Source organism: Narcine bancroftii, chromosome 5, assembly GCF_036971445.1.
Source record: "Narcine bancroftii isolate sNarBan1 chromosome 5, sNarBan1.hap1, whole genome shotgun sequence".
Classification (NCBI taxonomy): Eukaryota; Metazoa; Chordata; class Chondrichthyes; order Torpediniformes; family Narcinidae; genus Narcine; species Narcine bancroftii.
Window position 1 is genome coordinate 81,237,725 of NC_091473.1, and position 16,295 is coordinate 81,254,019.

At 39.7% G+C, this 16,295-nt stretch overlaps 1 protein-coding gene and 1 long non-coding RNA gene across 4 annotated transcripts in view; one reads left to right on the plus strand and one right to left on the minus strand.

Annotated features, from left to right (window-relative positions):
- The window catches only part of keap1b (kelch-like ECH-associated protein 1b), a 49,248-nt gene that overhangs the window by 9,367 nt on the left and 23,586 nt on the right, over positions 1-16,295 (plus strand). The window contains exon 1 of one of the 3 annotated variants that reach the window (XM_069938032.1): positions 7,589-7,756. The exons of 1 other annotated variant lie outside the window; for it this stretch is intronic. The gene's annotated coding sequence lies outside the window, so the exon portion shown is untranslated. Of the gene's footprint in view, positions 1-7,588; positions 7,757-7,979; positions 8,063-16,295 lie in introns of those variants that run through there. One more of the 3 variants, XM_069938033.1, reaches the window with a different exon arrangement.
- Positions 3,526-7,429, minus strand: LOC138762731 (uncharacterized). Its single transcript, XR_011357100.1, has 3 exons — positions 7,392-7,429; positions 4,197-4,441; positions 3,526-3,575 (listed from the first exon to the last, which is right to left on the minus strand). It is a non-coding gene; the product is annotated as an uncharacterized lncRNA (long non-coding RNA).

Consider the following 16,295-nt stretch of genomic DNA (forward strand, 5'->3'; position numbering starts at 1 on the left):
CTGACCAAGGGCCTGAAGCTTTACTGAAAGTCACAGTTAATGATTTGTATCTGTAAAGACCATAAAGTTTCTGCCCTCAAGGAAGTACTGAAAGTGCCTGACCGCCAGGTAAAGCGCCAGCAGCTCCTTATTGAAGGTGCTATATTTGGCCTCTGCGTGGCGAAGGTGTCGGCTGAAGAATGCTAGTGGCTTCCATTGTTTGTTCACGTATTGTTCTAACACTCCTACGGCCATGTCAGATGCATCTGTCGATAAGGCGGTTGGCGCGTCCATCTGCGGGTGACTCACTATAGTTGCGTTTGCTAGGGCATCTTTAGTCTCCCTAAAGGCATTTGTAGTTGTCTCCATCCAGCAAAGTTTTCTTTTTATTCTGAGACATCAGGTCGAAAAGGGGATTCATGATGTGCCACAGCAGGAATGAAATGGTGGTAAAAATTTACTATCCTGCAGAATTCTTGGAGACCCTTGAGCTTTGATGGCTTCGGGAAGGGTGCCTCCACTTCAGCAGTAGGGGATCCACACCCTTGATTGTGATTCTGTGTCCCAGGAATTTGATGGTCGACTGGATTAACTGTGAGCCTGAACTCTCTCAAACAGTTAAAGAGTAAATGCAGGTATTTTTAATGTTCTTTATGGGTGTGGCTAGTGATGAGAGTAGATGAAAATGAAGTCCATGCCACGCCCCACTGCGCCCATTAGGCACTGAAAAGTTTGTGCAGCATTTTTTAGCCCAAAGAGCAGCTTCAAAAGTTCAAATAAACTAAATGGTGTTACAGTTGCTGTCTTGGGCACATTTTCTGGGTTAACAGGTATTTGGTGGTAACATGCACCAAATCTATTTTTGAGAAAATCCAGGCCCCGTAAAGATTTGCTGTAAAGTCTTATATATGGGGCATAGGGTAGCAGACTGCTGTGGTTGCATTGTTTAGGGTCTGTAATTGCCAAAGGGTCTCCAGCCTCCTGTGGCTTTGGGCACCATATGGAGCGTTGACACCCATGGGCTATCTGACCTGTATAATGTCTAACTCCTGCTTCGCAAGATGCAACTTTGCAGGTGGCAATCGACAGGCTCTGGCGTGTTCAGGCAGTCCTTGGGCAAAATATAGTGGCTTACACCATGTTTCACAATAGTGGAGAACTGGGGAGTGACGATGCCAGCAAAGTCTTTGAGGATTCTAGTGAACTTGTTCTTTGTACATTTGAGGGTGTGCAAATGTGGGCCGGGTAACCTTGAATCTCCGAGGTGGAAGGTTTGGAAAGTCGTGCTGTCCACCAAGCAGCGTCCTTTCACATCCACCATTAGGGATTGGGTGCGGAGAAAGTCTGCTCCCAGTGACGGCTGGGACATGGCAGCAAGAGTGAACCTCCATGTAAACTTGCTCCTGTTGAATTTCACAGCCGTGGTTCTTGTCCTGTATGTACGGATTGTGCTGTTCTTGCAGTGTGCGGTCGAGACCTGCTCCTCTGGTATAAGTGTTGAACCCTGAAGGAGGAAGGACGCTAACCTCCGAACCAGTGTCCCCAAGGAATTTTCGCCCCTGAGAGCTCATCCCAGATATGAAGCAGGCTGTTTCGGTGGCCAACCATTGTAGTCATTATCGACAGCTGGCCTGGACATTTGCGGGCACCAGCTGCTAGTCTCTGAGTTGCGTCTGTCCAGTGGAGTTTGTGTTCTTGTCATTGGGACTCGAAGGTTTGGTGCCTTGGGGCATGATGCAGCATTTATTTCAATGGTCTTCACACCCTGCTGCTTTGCACTCCACAAGATGTCTGCCTGGGTTGCTGAAATCCTCCTTGGATAACATGAGGCAGATGTCGACTGGTAAATGCTCTAGAACTAGCTGTTCAAAGGGCAAACACTGGTTGTGGCTGGCCGTCAGTGCCAATGTCACCCATAAGCTCTGAAAGGCTCTGCTGATGTAGAGGAGCCACACGGAGATGGCCAGTAAATATGCAGGAGGAGTGCTTTCAGCGCCTCTTGCTGCGTGGTGGTGGTTCCTGAAGGAAATCCACAATGCAGCCAGCAGTGTCCTGGTCCAAGGCACACACCACATGGTAGTACTTGGTGGCATCCACCTCTTTTTTAGATGTGGAATTGTGCCTCTTCCAGTCCAAATCAGACTTTGGGTCCAGAAAACAGGCAGTTTTAGAGATACTGCTGCACTGTCCATCACTGGTCCAAAATTTCGTTTGGACCTGTCTGGGTCCCCACTGATGTCACATTGGACAATTCAAGAGGAGAGAGAACGAGTCGTAGTTGAGAGGAAGTTCAAACAAATCTGGGTTTTGGAACTGTTGTCCTTGCTTGACTCAGTTTGACTGTGACACAGGAATCCTTGTGAAAATCTATCAACCATCTAAAATGTATGCTTTGAATTTTTATGCCATTAAATATTAATGTTTCGTTGATTTTTTAAAAAAAATTTAAAATCAATTTGGATGAAGTTCGAGTTGGTGTTTCTGATATTAATTTGTTACTGGAGCCTAAATGGCGACTAAGCAGTTGTACTTCCTGAGAAGAGGGATCCAACCAAATATGGGCAAAGACATTTAAAACCTGTGTAATTGCTTCACCCAAGCAATCTTTCATTTCCCTGATGTTGGATTAACTTGTTTTAAAAAGCGATCACTTCATCAAAGAAGTCTTCTTATCTTGTAATTATTAATGTGTTGTTTAAATGAAAATTGACCCCGATGTTTCATGAGTTAGTGAGGTAAAGGCTGCAAGATGTAAGCTGCATGCCAACTAACCCAACAGTCTGATTGGTGTGTTCATCACTGGGTATGTTGTTGGTTCAATCCCTCATCAGTATTGAATTAGATTTCTTCCAAAGTTTGGCTCTGGTTTCTTGTAACTTCTTCAAAATGTGCAGCTAGTTTCAGCTGTGAAGACTGAATAACTTCATGAGACATTAATTTAGACCCCTTCAAAAGGTGATCGGTAAATGTTTGGGAGCCGATCAGCTCCCTTCTGCTTTGCTGGTGCACAAAGGAGTAAATGGGCAGGAAGGTTAGGATCCCTGGTTAAGCTGTTTTGCATGCAAGTTTCTTTCAGAGTTATTATTTTCAAGGTACTGTGTAAAGTCCAGATGTGCCTTTTCTTTTACTTCCCAACAAATCTGTCATGCTTTACTTGATGCAGATAACTAGTTAATCTGTCATGCTTTACTTGATGCAGATAACTAGTTACTACTGCAGTTCATTGAAATCACAGTGGAACTGTTCAAAATCAGTAGTAGCTAATTGGCAGAATGTATTCTTTGTATATTTTAAAAAAAAAAGTGAAAAGCATGAAATTAAAAAGCCAAAGGTCAAAATCAGTTGATGTCTGATGAGTGCTTTCATTCTTTTTACTTGTAGTTTCTGCAGGTAGCAAAACAAATGTTTCTTCAGACATTTCTGGAATCTACATGCATGTTTCATCATATCATAAGTGATTCTAAAACAATACAGCTTGAGTTGACCTAGAAATGCATAAAGGATATGATCCAAAAGAACTTGATTCTGAAGGTCTAATGTTATACAGTGCCTTTCACAATGTTTTGATTTTTGACACCTCCCATAAGTCTCAATACCTGGAACAGAGAGAAAACCTGGGTAGCACAGTTTATGTGAATATTTGGGCTTTTTTTTTTAAATTGCAGAGTCATTTATTATGTCTCTGCAAAATTGCATAAAGGGGCAATAGCACCATGGAAACTTCTTTCAAATATTGTTTTTGTTCTAAACTGGAGAGAGGTCAGATTTGGATCGAGTACAGAGGTAGAATTTCAACATCTGCAGACACTGAGTCTTGAAAGTGTAGCAAAATCTGAGCAGAGTGATAATGGATGTAAAGAGGACATGGACTGTTGAAATTGGTGGCAATATGTCCAGAAGAGAAACCCAAGGAATTACAGGTGCTCCTAAAGATGTGAATGCTGGGAGATGGGGCTCCATGAATCCAACCACTTTTTTGGTGGGGCGGGGGTGGGGTGGGTGGAAATGCATTATTAGGGAAATCTATTTTGGCTTGAGCAATACCAGTTTATGTGAGAGTGAAATGGAACAGCCCTTGCTTCAGTTTTACTCTTGTCACATTTTCTTCATGCGTTGTAAGTATTGGTGCCCCAACCTTTGCCATGAATTAGAAGATTTCTATTCTCCTCCTGCCATCTGTTTCAGGGGATAAATTAACGACACCTTAAATACATTACCTCCTACTTTCTTTAGGAACTCCATTCCATTTCTTCCATTCTGTCTGTCTCTCTCACATTTTGTTCTGAATTTTATGATGGTGTTTCTATAGTGGGTTTGTTTCCTCTGTCATGGATTCCACATCATCAGAGTTGGCAGGACTGGGCCAGTTCAGTTTTCCACTCTTCTGGATAGTGGCAATATGCTTATCCTTGCCACCATCCACATTCAGAAGATTTCTGCCCCCTCCTAGTAATGATGCCACCTGCAAACATAATTTTCTTTCAAAATTTGTCTCCCTCGGACCCCCTCTTCTCCCTACAGCATCATGTGCAATTGTAAATGTTGCAATGGCTATCCTTTACCTCCTTAACTGATGTCCAAGAAATTAAATACATTTTCCTGGTGAAGATTTAGACCAGGGTTTCCCAAACTTTCTTTCCACTCACATGCCATCTCAAGTAATCCCTATGCCAGAGGTGCTCTGCGATTGTAAGGGATTACTTAAGGTAGTATGTGAAGGGGGTGGGGGTTGGGGGGGGGGAAAGAAAGGTTGAGAACCATTGCTCTAGAGTCTAGACTCCATTGTTACTGAAATATTTTGCTTGAGAAAAATTGTCATTGGACCATTTCCTTTGGAGTTATGAAACCGTGCACATAACAAGTCAATTGGGCATGATTAAACTAGTGGTTCTCAACCTTTTTTTCTCCACTCACATATCACCTTGTTATCCCTTACTAATCGGAGAGCACCTGTGGCATAGGAATTACTTAAGGTGGAATGTGAATGGAAAGAAAGGGTTTGGGAAACCCTGATTTAGAATTACTATTTGCCGCATTTGCTGCTCAATATTTAGTGGTCTTGATGTTGGAACCCTGAAAGCAGGTTGAGTGACTACTTTATAGAGTGCCTCCATTTAGTCCATTTGTTATTTGAATTCTTCAATCCACTCTCACATCGATTGAACTCCAACACAAACTGGAAATAACTCCTTATTCTCCAACTAGGCAAATAACAGCTTTCTGAATTTGAATGTTGTATTCCGCTATTTTGGTTAATCAGTATTTTCATTTCATGCTTCCTTCTGGTAATATCAAGCTGTGTGGGTGGGTGTGGGTGGGTGTGGGTGGGTGTGGGTGGGTGTGGGTGGGTGTGGGTGGGTGTGGGTGGGTGTGGGTGGGTGTGGGTGGGTGTGGGTGGGTGTGGGTGGGTGTGGGTGGGTGTGGGTGGGTGTGGGTGGGTGTGGGTGGGTGTGGGTGGGTGTGGGTGGGTGTGGGTGGGTGTGGGTGGGTGTGGGTGGGTGTGGGTGGGTGTGGGTGGGTGTGGGTGGGTGTGGGTGGGTGTGGGTGGGTGTGGGTGGGTGTGTGTTCCTTGACTAGAGCAGATGAAAGATGCTGTGTGCATGGTGGAAGGGGTCCTCAATGATTTTGACTGCCCGCTTCTGACATTTGTTCCCTCATTTGATGCTGGAAATGCTTGGCATATCTGCCAGAGAGATGTGCAGAAGCTGTAATTTTGAGCTGACAAAAAATTGCTGGAGGGACTCAGCAGGTCAGGCTACAACTATGAGTGGAAATGGCCAAAGTTTGGAGTTAAAACCTTTCATCAGGACTGAGATTTTTTTTAAAAAAAGTTAAATTGCATGTATAAAGGGGGACAAAGCTGATTGGGGGGCAGAAGTAATTGGATAGAAGGTGTTGAGAGATTATAGAGACATGGGAAAATCATGGGGGGGGGGTGGGAGATGGAATTAGAGAAAAAGGGTACATAAAGATGAGATGGAAACCTTGGGATCAGATTGAAAATTCAATGTTTATGGCATTGGATTTATCCATGTGATTATAATGAATATCAACCAGTAGCACTTGCATCAACAGTGCTGAAAAGTTTTGAAAGCATATTCGTTACTGTCTGAGTGGTGTCATGGACACATTCCAGTTCGCCTATCATAGTTGTAGGTCAACAGCAGATGCCATCTCACTGGCTCTACACAAAGCAATGGAACACCTGAACAGCAAAGATGAATACAACAAGATGCTCTTTATGGACTACAGTTTGGCATTCAATACCATCATCCCTTCATAACTGATCAGCAAATTCCAAGATCTTGGAGTAACACCCCACTGTGTAATTGGATCATGGATTTCCTCACCTCCAGACTACAATCAATGAAGATTGGTAAGAACTTCTCCTCTACAATCTCCATCAGTACCAGACCACCACAGTGCTGTGTACTTAGCCCCCTGCTCTACTCACTTTGCACCTACAACTGTGGATCGGTACAATAACCCAATTTACACATTTGCTGACGATACCACAGTAGTGGGTTGTATAAAGGAAGGGGATGAGTCAGCATATAAGAGGGAGATTGAAGACTTGGCTGAATGGTGTACCAACAACAACCTTGCATTCAATGTCACCAAAACTAAGGAACTAATTGTTGACTTCAGGAAAGGAAGGCAGAGGTATACAATCCACTGATCAGAGGTGGAGAGGATAAGCAAATTTAAATTCTTGGGATATTATCTTGAAGGATTTTTCCTGGATCCAACACACTAATACATCATGAAGAAAGCTTGTCAGCGCCTCTACTTTTGTGCTCTGTTCTTGCTGCTGCCATCAAAAAAGACTCACCACCAGGATCTGGAACATCTACTCCTCTACCATCAGACTCCTCAATGACAAACTCAATCAGAGACTAGTTTAAGGACTCTTGTGTACTTCATTGATTTACTTTTTGTTCCCTCTGCATTCTACAGTTTTTTATTTACATGTTTTGTGCTGTGCACAGTTTATTTTTTGCTCTACCAATTTGTGGTAATTCTGGCACGCCCACAGAAAAAAGGAATCCCAAGGTTGTATGTGATGTTATCTATGTATTCTGACAATAAATCTGAAACTTGGATAGGAGTGGAAAGGGTAAGATGTGGCTGGTAATTGTATCATACTGAAGTTGACAGAAGTGTCCGACGTGAAGGCTGGTGGAGTGGAAAGTGAGAACCAGAAGGACTTTATCTTTGTTCTGCTGGGGTTGGGGGGGTGGTGGTAAGGGCAGAAGTACGATAAATAGAGCGGAAACAGGTGGGGGCTTTATCAATGTCAACGAGGGGAACCCCTTTCTTTAATGTATCTGTAATAACCTCTTTCTTTTATACATGTAATTTCACTCCTCTTTAATCTTGATAAAGGATCCAGATCCAAAACGTTGGCTGACCATTTCTATCCATGAATGCTGTCTGACCTGCTGAGTTCTTCCAATAGTTATTTGTCTGCTAAAACATAATAGTTGCTTTGTTCCATTGATTATGACATCAGTGCTTAGTATTTTCAACATTTTTCATGTTGTATGGTTTCTGCTTTTGTTTTGGATCAGAAAAGTTGATTCTTTCTCTCTCTAGATGATGCCAGCATTTTCCATTTTTGGTTTTAGTTGGAGGAAAGACCTTGAAAATGACGCCAGCTAGATTGCTTTTTGAAATTGCTGGTGCAGAATTGAAGGTTGGAATTGTCTTTGGAACTGCAGAAATACTGTTATGGCTCCAAGCTGAATAATACTAATTATTAATATTGTTAAACTAGGCAAGTTTTGGAATTATTAAATTGCACATGACTTTATAAATATTGATCGATGAAACTGAGATTATCAGTTGTCTAATAGCAATTTATTACTCTTGCCAACTAAACATGTTTTAGTTTCCTTATCCCACAGTTGCTGAATAGTTAATGAACAAGCAAGTTTTTTTCTGATCGTGTCTCATCCAAAGTTGTGGTTCATTCAGATTTCCATTTGTGATCAAAATTTCATCTGCTCCTATCCTTGTCCATGGCCATTCTAAAGGTCAGGAAGTTGTGGTCACCATCTCTGAAGTGGTCACCCACTGAGAGGTCAGTCACATGATCAGGTTTATTGCCCAGTACTAGATCCTGCATAACCTCTCCCCTAGTCAGCCTGTCTGCATACTGTGTCAGGAATCTTTCCTGGTTGTGCCCCATCTAACCTTTTTGCCCTTAGGAGGTTTCAGTCAATATTAGTGTTGAAGCTTCTGAAAATTATTAAAATAGATAAGTCACTGGCCTTCCCAGGCAGCTATGGGAAGATTGTTGGGGGAGTTGACGATCTGTGCATCCTCCCTGATCATAGACGTGGTACCAGAGGATTGGAGAATGGCAGATAGAGTTCTCTTGTTCAAGTAAGGTAATGGGGAAAATCCTGGGAATTACAAACCAGGAAGTCTTGCATCAGTATTGGTCAAACTATTGGAGAGGATTCTTGAGGACAGGATAGAAGAGCATTTGGAGAAGCATAGTCTCATCAGGGATAATCATCTTGGCTTTGTGAGGGGCTGGTTGTGCCTCACAACTCCAATTGAGTTTTTCGAGGAGGTAACAAAAGAAATTGATGAAAGTAGGATGGTGAATTTTGTAAGGTGTTTGACAAGGTTCCCCAACAGAGGCTCATCCAGAAAGTCAAGGCTTGGGATCTGTGGAAACCTGGGCTGCTTGGATCCAAAATGAGCTTACAGACGGTAGTAGTGGTGGCGGCGGCGGCGGCAGCAGCTTCTGCGTAGAGGTTGGTGACAGGTGGTGTTCCGCAGAGATCTATTCTGGGACCCCTGCTCTTTGTTATTTTCATAAATGACTTGACAAAGTAGAGGAGGAGAGGATCTGTAAGATTGCAGGTGACAGAGGTTGGAGGAGCTATAGACAGTGTAAAAGGTTGACCCTGGTGGCAACGGGATATAGTTAGGATAATGAGTTACTCAGAGAAGTGGTACGTGAAGTTAGCAGTTAGCACAACGCAATTACAGCCCCAGCGACCTGGGTTTGAATCTGGTGCTGTCTATAAGGAGTTTGTATGTTCTCCCCATGTCTGCATGGATTTCCACCAGGCACCCTGGTTTCCTCCCACCCTTTAAAACATACAGGAATTTAGGTGGCATGGGCTCCTCAGCTGGAAGGGTCTGTTACATCTATGTCTAAATCTAACATTGTTAAATCTGGAAAAGTGTGAAAAGATGCACTTTGGAAGGAAGATCAAGTTTAATGGCTGGAATTTTAGCAGTATAAAGGAACCGAGGGATCTTGGGGAGTCTAAGTCCATAGATTGCTCAAGGTTGCCGGGCAGGTTTATAGTGAAGAAGGCATGTTGTGATGTATAATGAATGGGATTTTTTTCAAAGAAAAAGAGCCAGGAGGGAGGCAATTCTACAGCCTAAAATTCTAAGGACATAAAAGTAATATACAAACCTTTTCTTTTTCAATATTTTTGTTAACATTGTATTTTTGGTTGTGAAATTTCAGAGTACATAAGGATGTCTGTTAAAATTCAAAAGGATACATTACACTTAAATCATATAATTTCGTCCAAGGTACTTCACATTTTAATCAAACAGATTATATTATATTGATATTATTCAAAAAGGAAAATTTAAACCCACTACCAAGAAAGAAGCTGTTTGGCCAAAAAAGAAAGACAGAATTCTTATCAGTGATAAATTACCTCATTAGTTAACATTTCTACCTTCATAACAAATCAAGGATTATAAAAATAATTCAAAAAAGGTCCCCACAATGTTTGAAAATTTACATCCAAATCGAAAATTGAGCATCTAATCGTCTCCAGTTTAAACATGACATGATGTCACGTAGCCATTGAGCATGATTAGGTGGGTAATGTCTTTCCATCTGAGCAACACCACCTGCCTAGCTATAAGAGAAATAAAAGCTAATACATGTAGCTTAGATGTTGTTTATGTTATCTCACTCCCTCCAACAATACCAAATAAACTAGTTCAGGGATTTGGTTTAAAATTTAAAAAGTGTGGAGAAAGTTTGAAATACTTTGATCCAATATTTCTCAAGACTCTGGCATGTCAAAAAAAAAATGAATTAATGAAGCATCTCCATTGTTGCATTTATCACAACAAGGAGATACATCCACATAAAAATGAGAGAGTTTGACTTTGAACATGTGAGCCATATGGGGAGAGTGGCAGCCATAAATAAATAAATAACCAATTTGAACATTACATTCCAAGTTTCTTCAGGAATTAAAAGCTGTAGGTCCTATTCCCAAGCTTTGAATTTTTTTTTTCCTGAGGGAGGCAGATTTTCATAGTAGCAAAACATTTTGACATTAAAAGATAATGTTTAAAAATTTGCAGGAGCTGTCAGATAGCTCTTGCCTGGTCAAACAATGAGTCCTGAAATAACAAGGAAAATCATTGGAGTTAAAAATACAAGTGGATCTAAGGGATAATTATCTTCTCAAGAAAGAAAGATTCAAGTTGCACACTTGAGGATGGAGCAAAGGGTTAATCCAGATGAAAGAGGAGACTTTTGGAAAATAAATTGGGATATATGGGTGCTTCTTTGGTGATCAGTGGTGAATGGCGTGCTATGAGGGATCGGTGCTGGGCCCACAATACATAAACATACATAAATGATCTGGAGGAGACAACCAAATGCAATATAATCTTGGTTTGGTGATGATGGTGAGTGGAAAATCATGTAGAGGACACTTTGGAAGAAAAAAATAGAAATAGGATTATTATTTAAGTGGTGAGGACTGCAGCAGGCTGTTGTGCAGAGAGACTGGGGTGGGGTGTGGTTGCCTGTGCATGAATCACAAAAGATTGATTTGCAGGTAGAACAGGTAATCAAGAGAACCAATGGAATGTTGGCCCTCATTGCCATAGAATTGAATTCAAAAACAGGGAGTTTCTGCTGCAACTGTATAGGGTACTAGAGTACTTTATTAGTACAGTACTTTGATCATTTCATTTTGGGCATCTTTAGAAGATAGTCTCCATGGAAGCCCAGGATTGGCACAACCTGAATGGATTTGAAATGTCTGTCTGCCTTGGAAGTGGTTTTTTTTTTATTTTTTTAAATTTTTTATTTTTCACACCATAAATCGCAATAGCCATGATATACACTTTTTCTTTTTCCCACATTTACAGTGACTTTTTCTCCCCCCCCCCCCTCCCTCCTCCCAAGCCACCCCCCCACCCCACCCCCTCTCATCCATTTTAGGTATACAATCTAGGTTGCATTAATTCAGTCAGACAATGTTGTCATTCAACAAAAATACACCAGAAATTCTACAGAGTCCATTCTTTTCTTTCCTTCTCCTTCCATCAACTTAGGTAATGTTTGTCCCCGGTAGGTTTTCGCTATTGTATTTAATGTAAGGCTCCCATACTTGTTCGAATATTTCAATATTATTTCTTAAACTATATGTTATTTTTTCTAATGGAATACATTTATTCATTTCTATATACCATTGTTGTATTTTCAAATTATCTTCCAATTTCCAGGTTGACATAATACATTTTTTTGCTACGGCTAGGGCTATCTTAACAAATCTTTTTTGTGCATCTTCCAAGTCAATTCCAAATTCTTTATTTTTTATGTTACTTAGGAGAAAGATCTTTGGATTCTTTGGTATATTGTTTTCTGTTATTTTATTTAATATCTGATTGAGATCATCCCAAAATTTTTCTACTCTCTCACATGTCCAGATTGCATGAATTGTTGTTCCCCTTTCTTTTTTACATCGAAAACATCTATCAGATACTGTTGGGTCCCATTTATTTAACTTTTGCGGTGTAATGTATAGTCTGTGTAACCAATTATATTGTATCATACGCAGCCTCGTATTTATTGTATTTCTCATCGTTCCAGAACATAATTTCTCCCATGTTTCCTTTTTTATCTTTATATTTAAATCTTGTTCCCATTTTTGTTTAGTTTTACCATTTGTTTCCTCATTCTCCTTTTCTTGCAGTTTAATATACATATTTGTTATAAATCTTTTGATTAACATTGTATCTGTAATCACATATTCAAGGTTACTTCCCTCTGGTAAACTCAAATTGCTTCCTAATTTATCTTTCAAGTAGGATCTCAGTTGGTAATATGCCAGCGCTGTATCTCCAGTTATATTTATATTGTACTTGTCTCTCATTTGTTCAAAGGATAAGAATCTACTTCCTGAAAAACAATTTTCTATTCTTTTAATCCCTTTTTTTTCCCATTTTCTAAAGGAAAGGTTGTCTATTGTAAAAGGGAGTAGCTTATTTTGCGTCAATATTAGTTTTGGTAATAAGAGTGAATAGAGACAATGAGCATACATGAATGTATCTGTACTTAGAGGAAAATATAGATAGTATAGACAAGAATTAATAAGGGAAGGTAATGGAATAGAGAGAATAAGGAGGGAATTAAAAGAGGGACCTTTGTGACATATGAAAAGTGAAATCTTTTCTGGGGGAGGCGGGGTGGGGGGAAATAGCGGTCACTGCAAAATCAGTTGACGCTTGCGAGTGGATTCGCAAATCCAAATGGAGAGGGGAGATGTGGTTGTCCGACAAGGGATAAAGGACAACTCAGGAGGTGAAGGGGAGATTGGGGATAAATAAGATAGAAATAGGAGAATAAGGAAAATGTTAGATGTGGTAGGAATGTTGTCTTATAAAGAGTTGAAAATAAGAAAACAGAAATGGAAAAGGAGGAAAGGTAATGATGGAAAAACGGAAAGAGAAGATAAACAAAATATAAAAGGGCTACGCTGAACTATATGTCTTTAAATATTAATGGAATACATAACCAAATTAAAAGGAAGAAACTACCAAATTTAAATGAATAAATGTATTCCATTAGAAAAAATAACATATTGGTTAAGAAATAATATTGAAATATTCGAACAAGTATAGGAGCCTTACATTAAATACAATAGCGAAAACCTACCGGGGACAAACATTACCTAAGTTGATGGAAGGAGAAGGAAAGAAAAGAATGGACTCAGTAGAATTTCTGGTGTAATTTTGTTGAATGACAACATTGTCTGACTGGCTTAATGCAACCTAGATTGTATACCTAAAATGGATGAGAGGGGGGGGTGGGGGGGTGGTTTGGGAGGAAAGGGGGGGGGAGAAAAAGTCACTGTATATGTGTGAAAAGAAATAGTGTATATCATGACTAATGTGATTTATGGTGTGAAAAATAAAAAAATTTAAAAAAAATAAAATAATTAAAAAAAAAAATATTAGTTTTGGTATTTGATAATTTGTTTTATTTCTTTCTACATGAATCTTCTTCCATATATTGAGGAGATGGTGTAATACTGGAGAAGTTCTATGTTGTACCAATTTTTCATCCCATTTATATAATATGTGTTCAGGTATCTTTTCCCCTATTTTATCTAATTCTAGTCTCGTCCAGTCTGGTTTTTCCCTTGTTTGATAAAAATCTGATAGGTACCTTAATTGTGCGGCTCTATAATAATTTTTGAAGTTTGGCAATTGTAAGCCTCCTTGTTTATACCATTCTGTTAATTTATCTAGTGCTATCCTCGGTTTCCCCCCTCTCCATAAAAATCTCCTTATTATTTTCTTTAACTCTTTGAAGAATTTTTCTGTCAGTTGTATTGGCAATGCCTGAAATAAGTATAGTATCCTTGGAAAAATGTTCATTTTAATGCAGTTTATCCTTCCTATCAGTGTTAGTGGTAGCTCTTTCCAATGCTCTAAATCGTCCTGTAATTTTTTCATTAGTGGATTGTAATTGAGTTTATATAATTGGCCTAGATTTTTGTTTATTTGTACACCTAGGTATCTTATTGCCTGCATTTGCCATCTGAATGGGGATTCCTCCTTAAATTTTGAGAAATCCGCGTTATTCATAGGCATTGCTTCACTTTTATTTACGTTTATCTTGTATCCTGACACTTCTCCATATTCCTTCAATTTCTTATATAGTTCTTTTATTGATAGTTCTGGTTCTGTTAAGTACACTATCACATCATCCGCAAATAGACTGATTTTATATTCCCTGTCTTTTATTTTTATTCCTTTTATATTATTATCTATTCTTACCGATTCTGCTAGTGGTTCTATAGCTAGCGCAAACAATAATGGTGATAGTGGGCATCCCTGCTGCGTTGACCTGCTTAAGTTAAATTGCTTTGATACATGTCCATTTACTGTCACTTTCGCTAACAGTCCCTTATATAATGCTTTAATCCAATTAATATACTTCTCCGGTAAACTGAATTTTTGCAATACTTTGAACAAGTAATTCCATTCTACTCTGTCGAAGGCCTTCTCTGCATCTAAAGCAACTGCTACTGCAGGTGCTTTATTTCCTTCTACTGCATGAATTAAGTTAATAAATTTACAAATATTGTCTGTTGTGCGTCTTTTTTTTGATAAATCCAGTTTGGTCTAAATTTACCATTTTCGGTACCTGTTCTGCTAATCTGTTTGCTAATAGTTTAGCTATTATCTTATAATCTGTGTTTAGCAGAGATATTGGTCTATATGATGCTGGTGAGAGTGGATCTTTCCCTTGTTTTAGTATCACTGTAATTATTGCTGTTTTACATGAATCTGGTAAGTTTTGTGTCTCATCAATCTGGTTGATTACGAGGAGTCACGTGATGGAGTAATGGACGGAAGGTGAACTCCAGCCCTCTCCAGAAAAGTCGGGAAAAACAAGAAAAAATACAAAGGCACAGAAATAAAAGTTACAGAAAAGTGAGTATAAAGGTGGAAAGAAGATGGAGACAAAAGGAGAAAAATCAAAATCAACGGAAAGAAGAGAGGAAGAGAAGACAACGGAGGAAAAAGGTGAAGGCCTTACCTGTCCGTGAGGCCCGCTGTGGAGAGAGGAGCCCACTACCTCAGGTCGGTGGAAAAAGAACTACTTCAATGGCTCACAGAGCCGAGTAAAAGTGCGCAACCGCGCATGAAAAAAAACACACCGACGGGAGGGGGGACCAGCTGGGGAGTCGATCTCCACAGCCGGCAACGACAGCTGCAGAACACCTGCAGCAAGAAGAGACCACAGAAGACAATGGAAACAAGAAAGAAGAGGAGGAAAGTGCATCAAAGAAACAACAGATGGCCAACCCAGAGAAAGAAGAAGAGGAAGAATACAGTGAAATAGATAAAGGGAAAGGCAAGGTAAAGGATATACTTGCTCTTGTTAGAGGATACATGGAGTAATTTAAAGAATGGCAAACACAGGAATTCAATGATTTAAGAAGAAGAATAAACAACACAGAAAAGAAAATAAATAAAATGGATATGACCTTAACAGAAATGGGGAAAAAAAATGGACAAGATGGAAGAGCGGGCAGTAGCAGCAGAAATGGAGGTAGAAGACTTAAAAAAGAAATTGGAGGAATCTAATAAAAAAACTAAAGAGACACAAGAATTACTAGCCCAAAAAATAGATATATTGGAAAATTATAACAGAAGAAATAACATAAAGATAGTGGGCCTTAAGGAAGATGAAGAAGGCAAGAATATGAGGGAGTTTATAAAAGAATGGATCCCTAAGACCCTAGGATGTCCAGAACTACAGCAAGAAATGGAAATAGAAAGGGCACATAGAGCATTGGCCCCTAAACCACAACCACAACAAAAACCAAGATCTATTGTAGTAAAATTCCTAAGATATACTACAAGAGAAAAGGTACTGGAGAAGACAATGGAAAAAGTAAGAGAGGGCCACAAACCACTGGAGTATAAAGGGCAAAAAATCTTCATTTATCCAGATATAAGCTTTGAACTCCTAAAGAAGAGAAAAGAGTTCAATACAGCAAAAGCGATTTTATGGAAGAAAGGATATAAATTTACACTGAAGCATCCTGCGGTATTGAAAATATTTATTCCAGGACAACAAAACAGACTGTTCTCGGATCCAGAAGAAGCACGAAAATTTGCAGAACAATTACAAAAATAGACTGAGGGATGAAGACGGGTAATGAGAGTAAAAATGATCACGATTGATATGTATGTGGGTAAAGACAAAAATAGACTGAGGGATGAAGACGGGTAATGAGGGTAAAAATGACCACGATTGATATGTATGCGGGTAAAGAGGTATAAGGGAGAATAGAGACAATGGGCATACGTGAAAGTATCTGTAATTAGAGGAAAACATAGATAGTATAGACAAGAATTAATAAGGGAAGGTAATGGAATAGAGAGAATAAGGAGGGAATTAAAAGAGTGACCTTTGTGACATATGAAAAGTGAAATCTTTTCTGGGGGGGGCTGGGTGGGGGAAAAGAGCGGTCACTGCAAAATCAGTTGACGCTTGCGAGTGG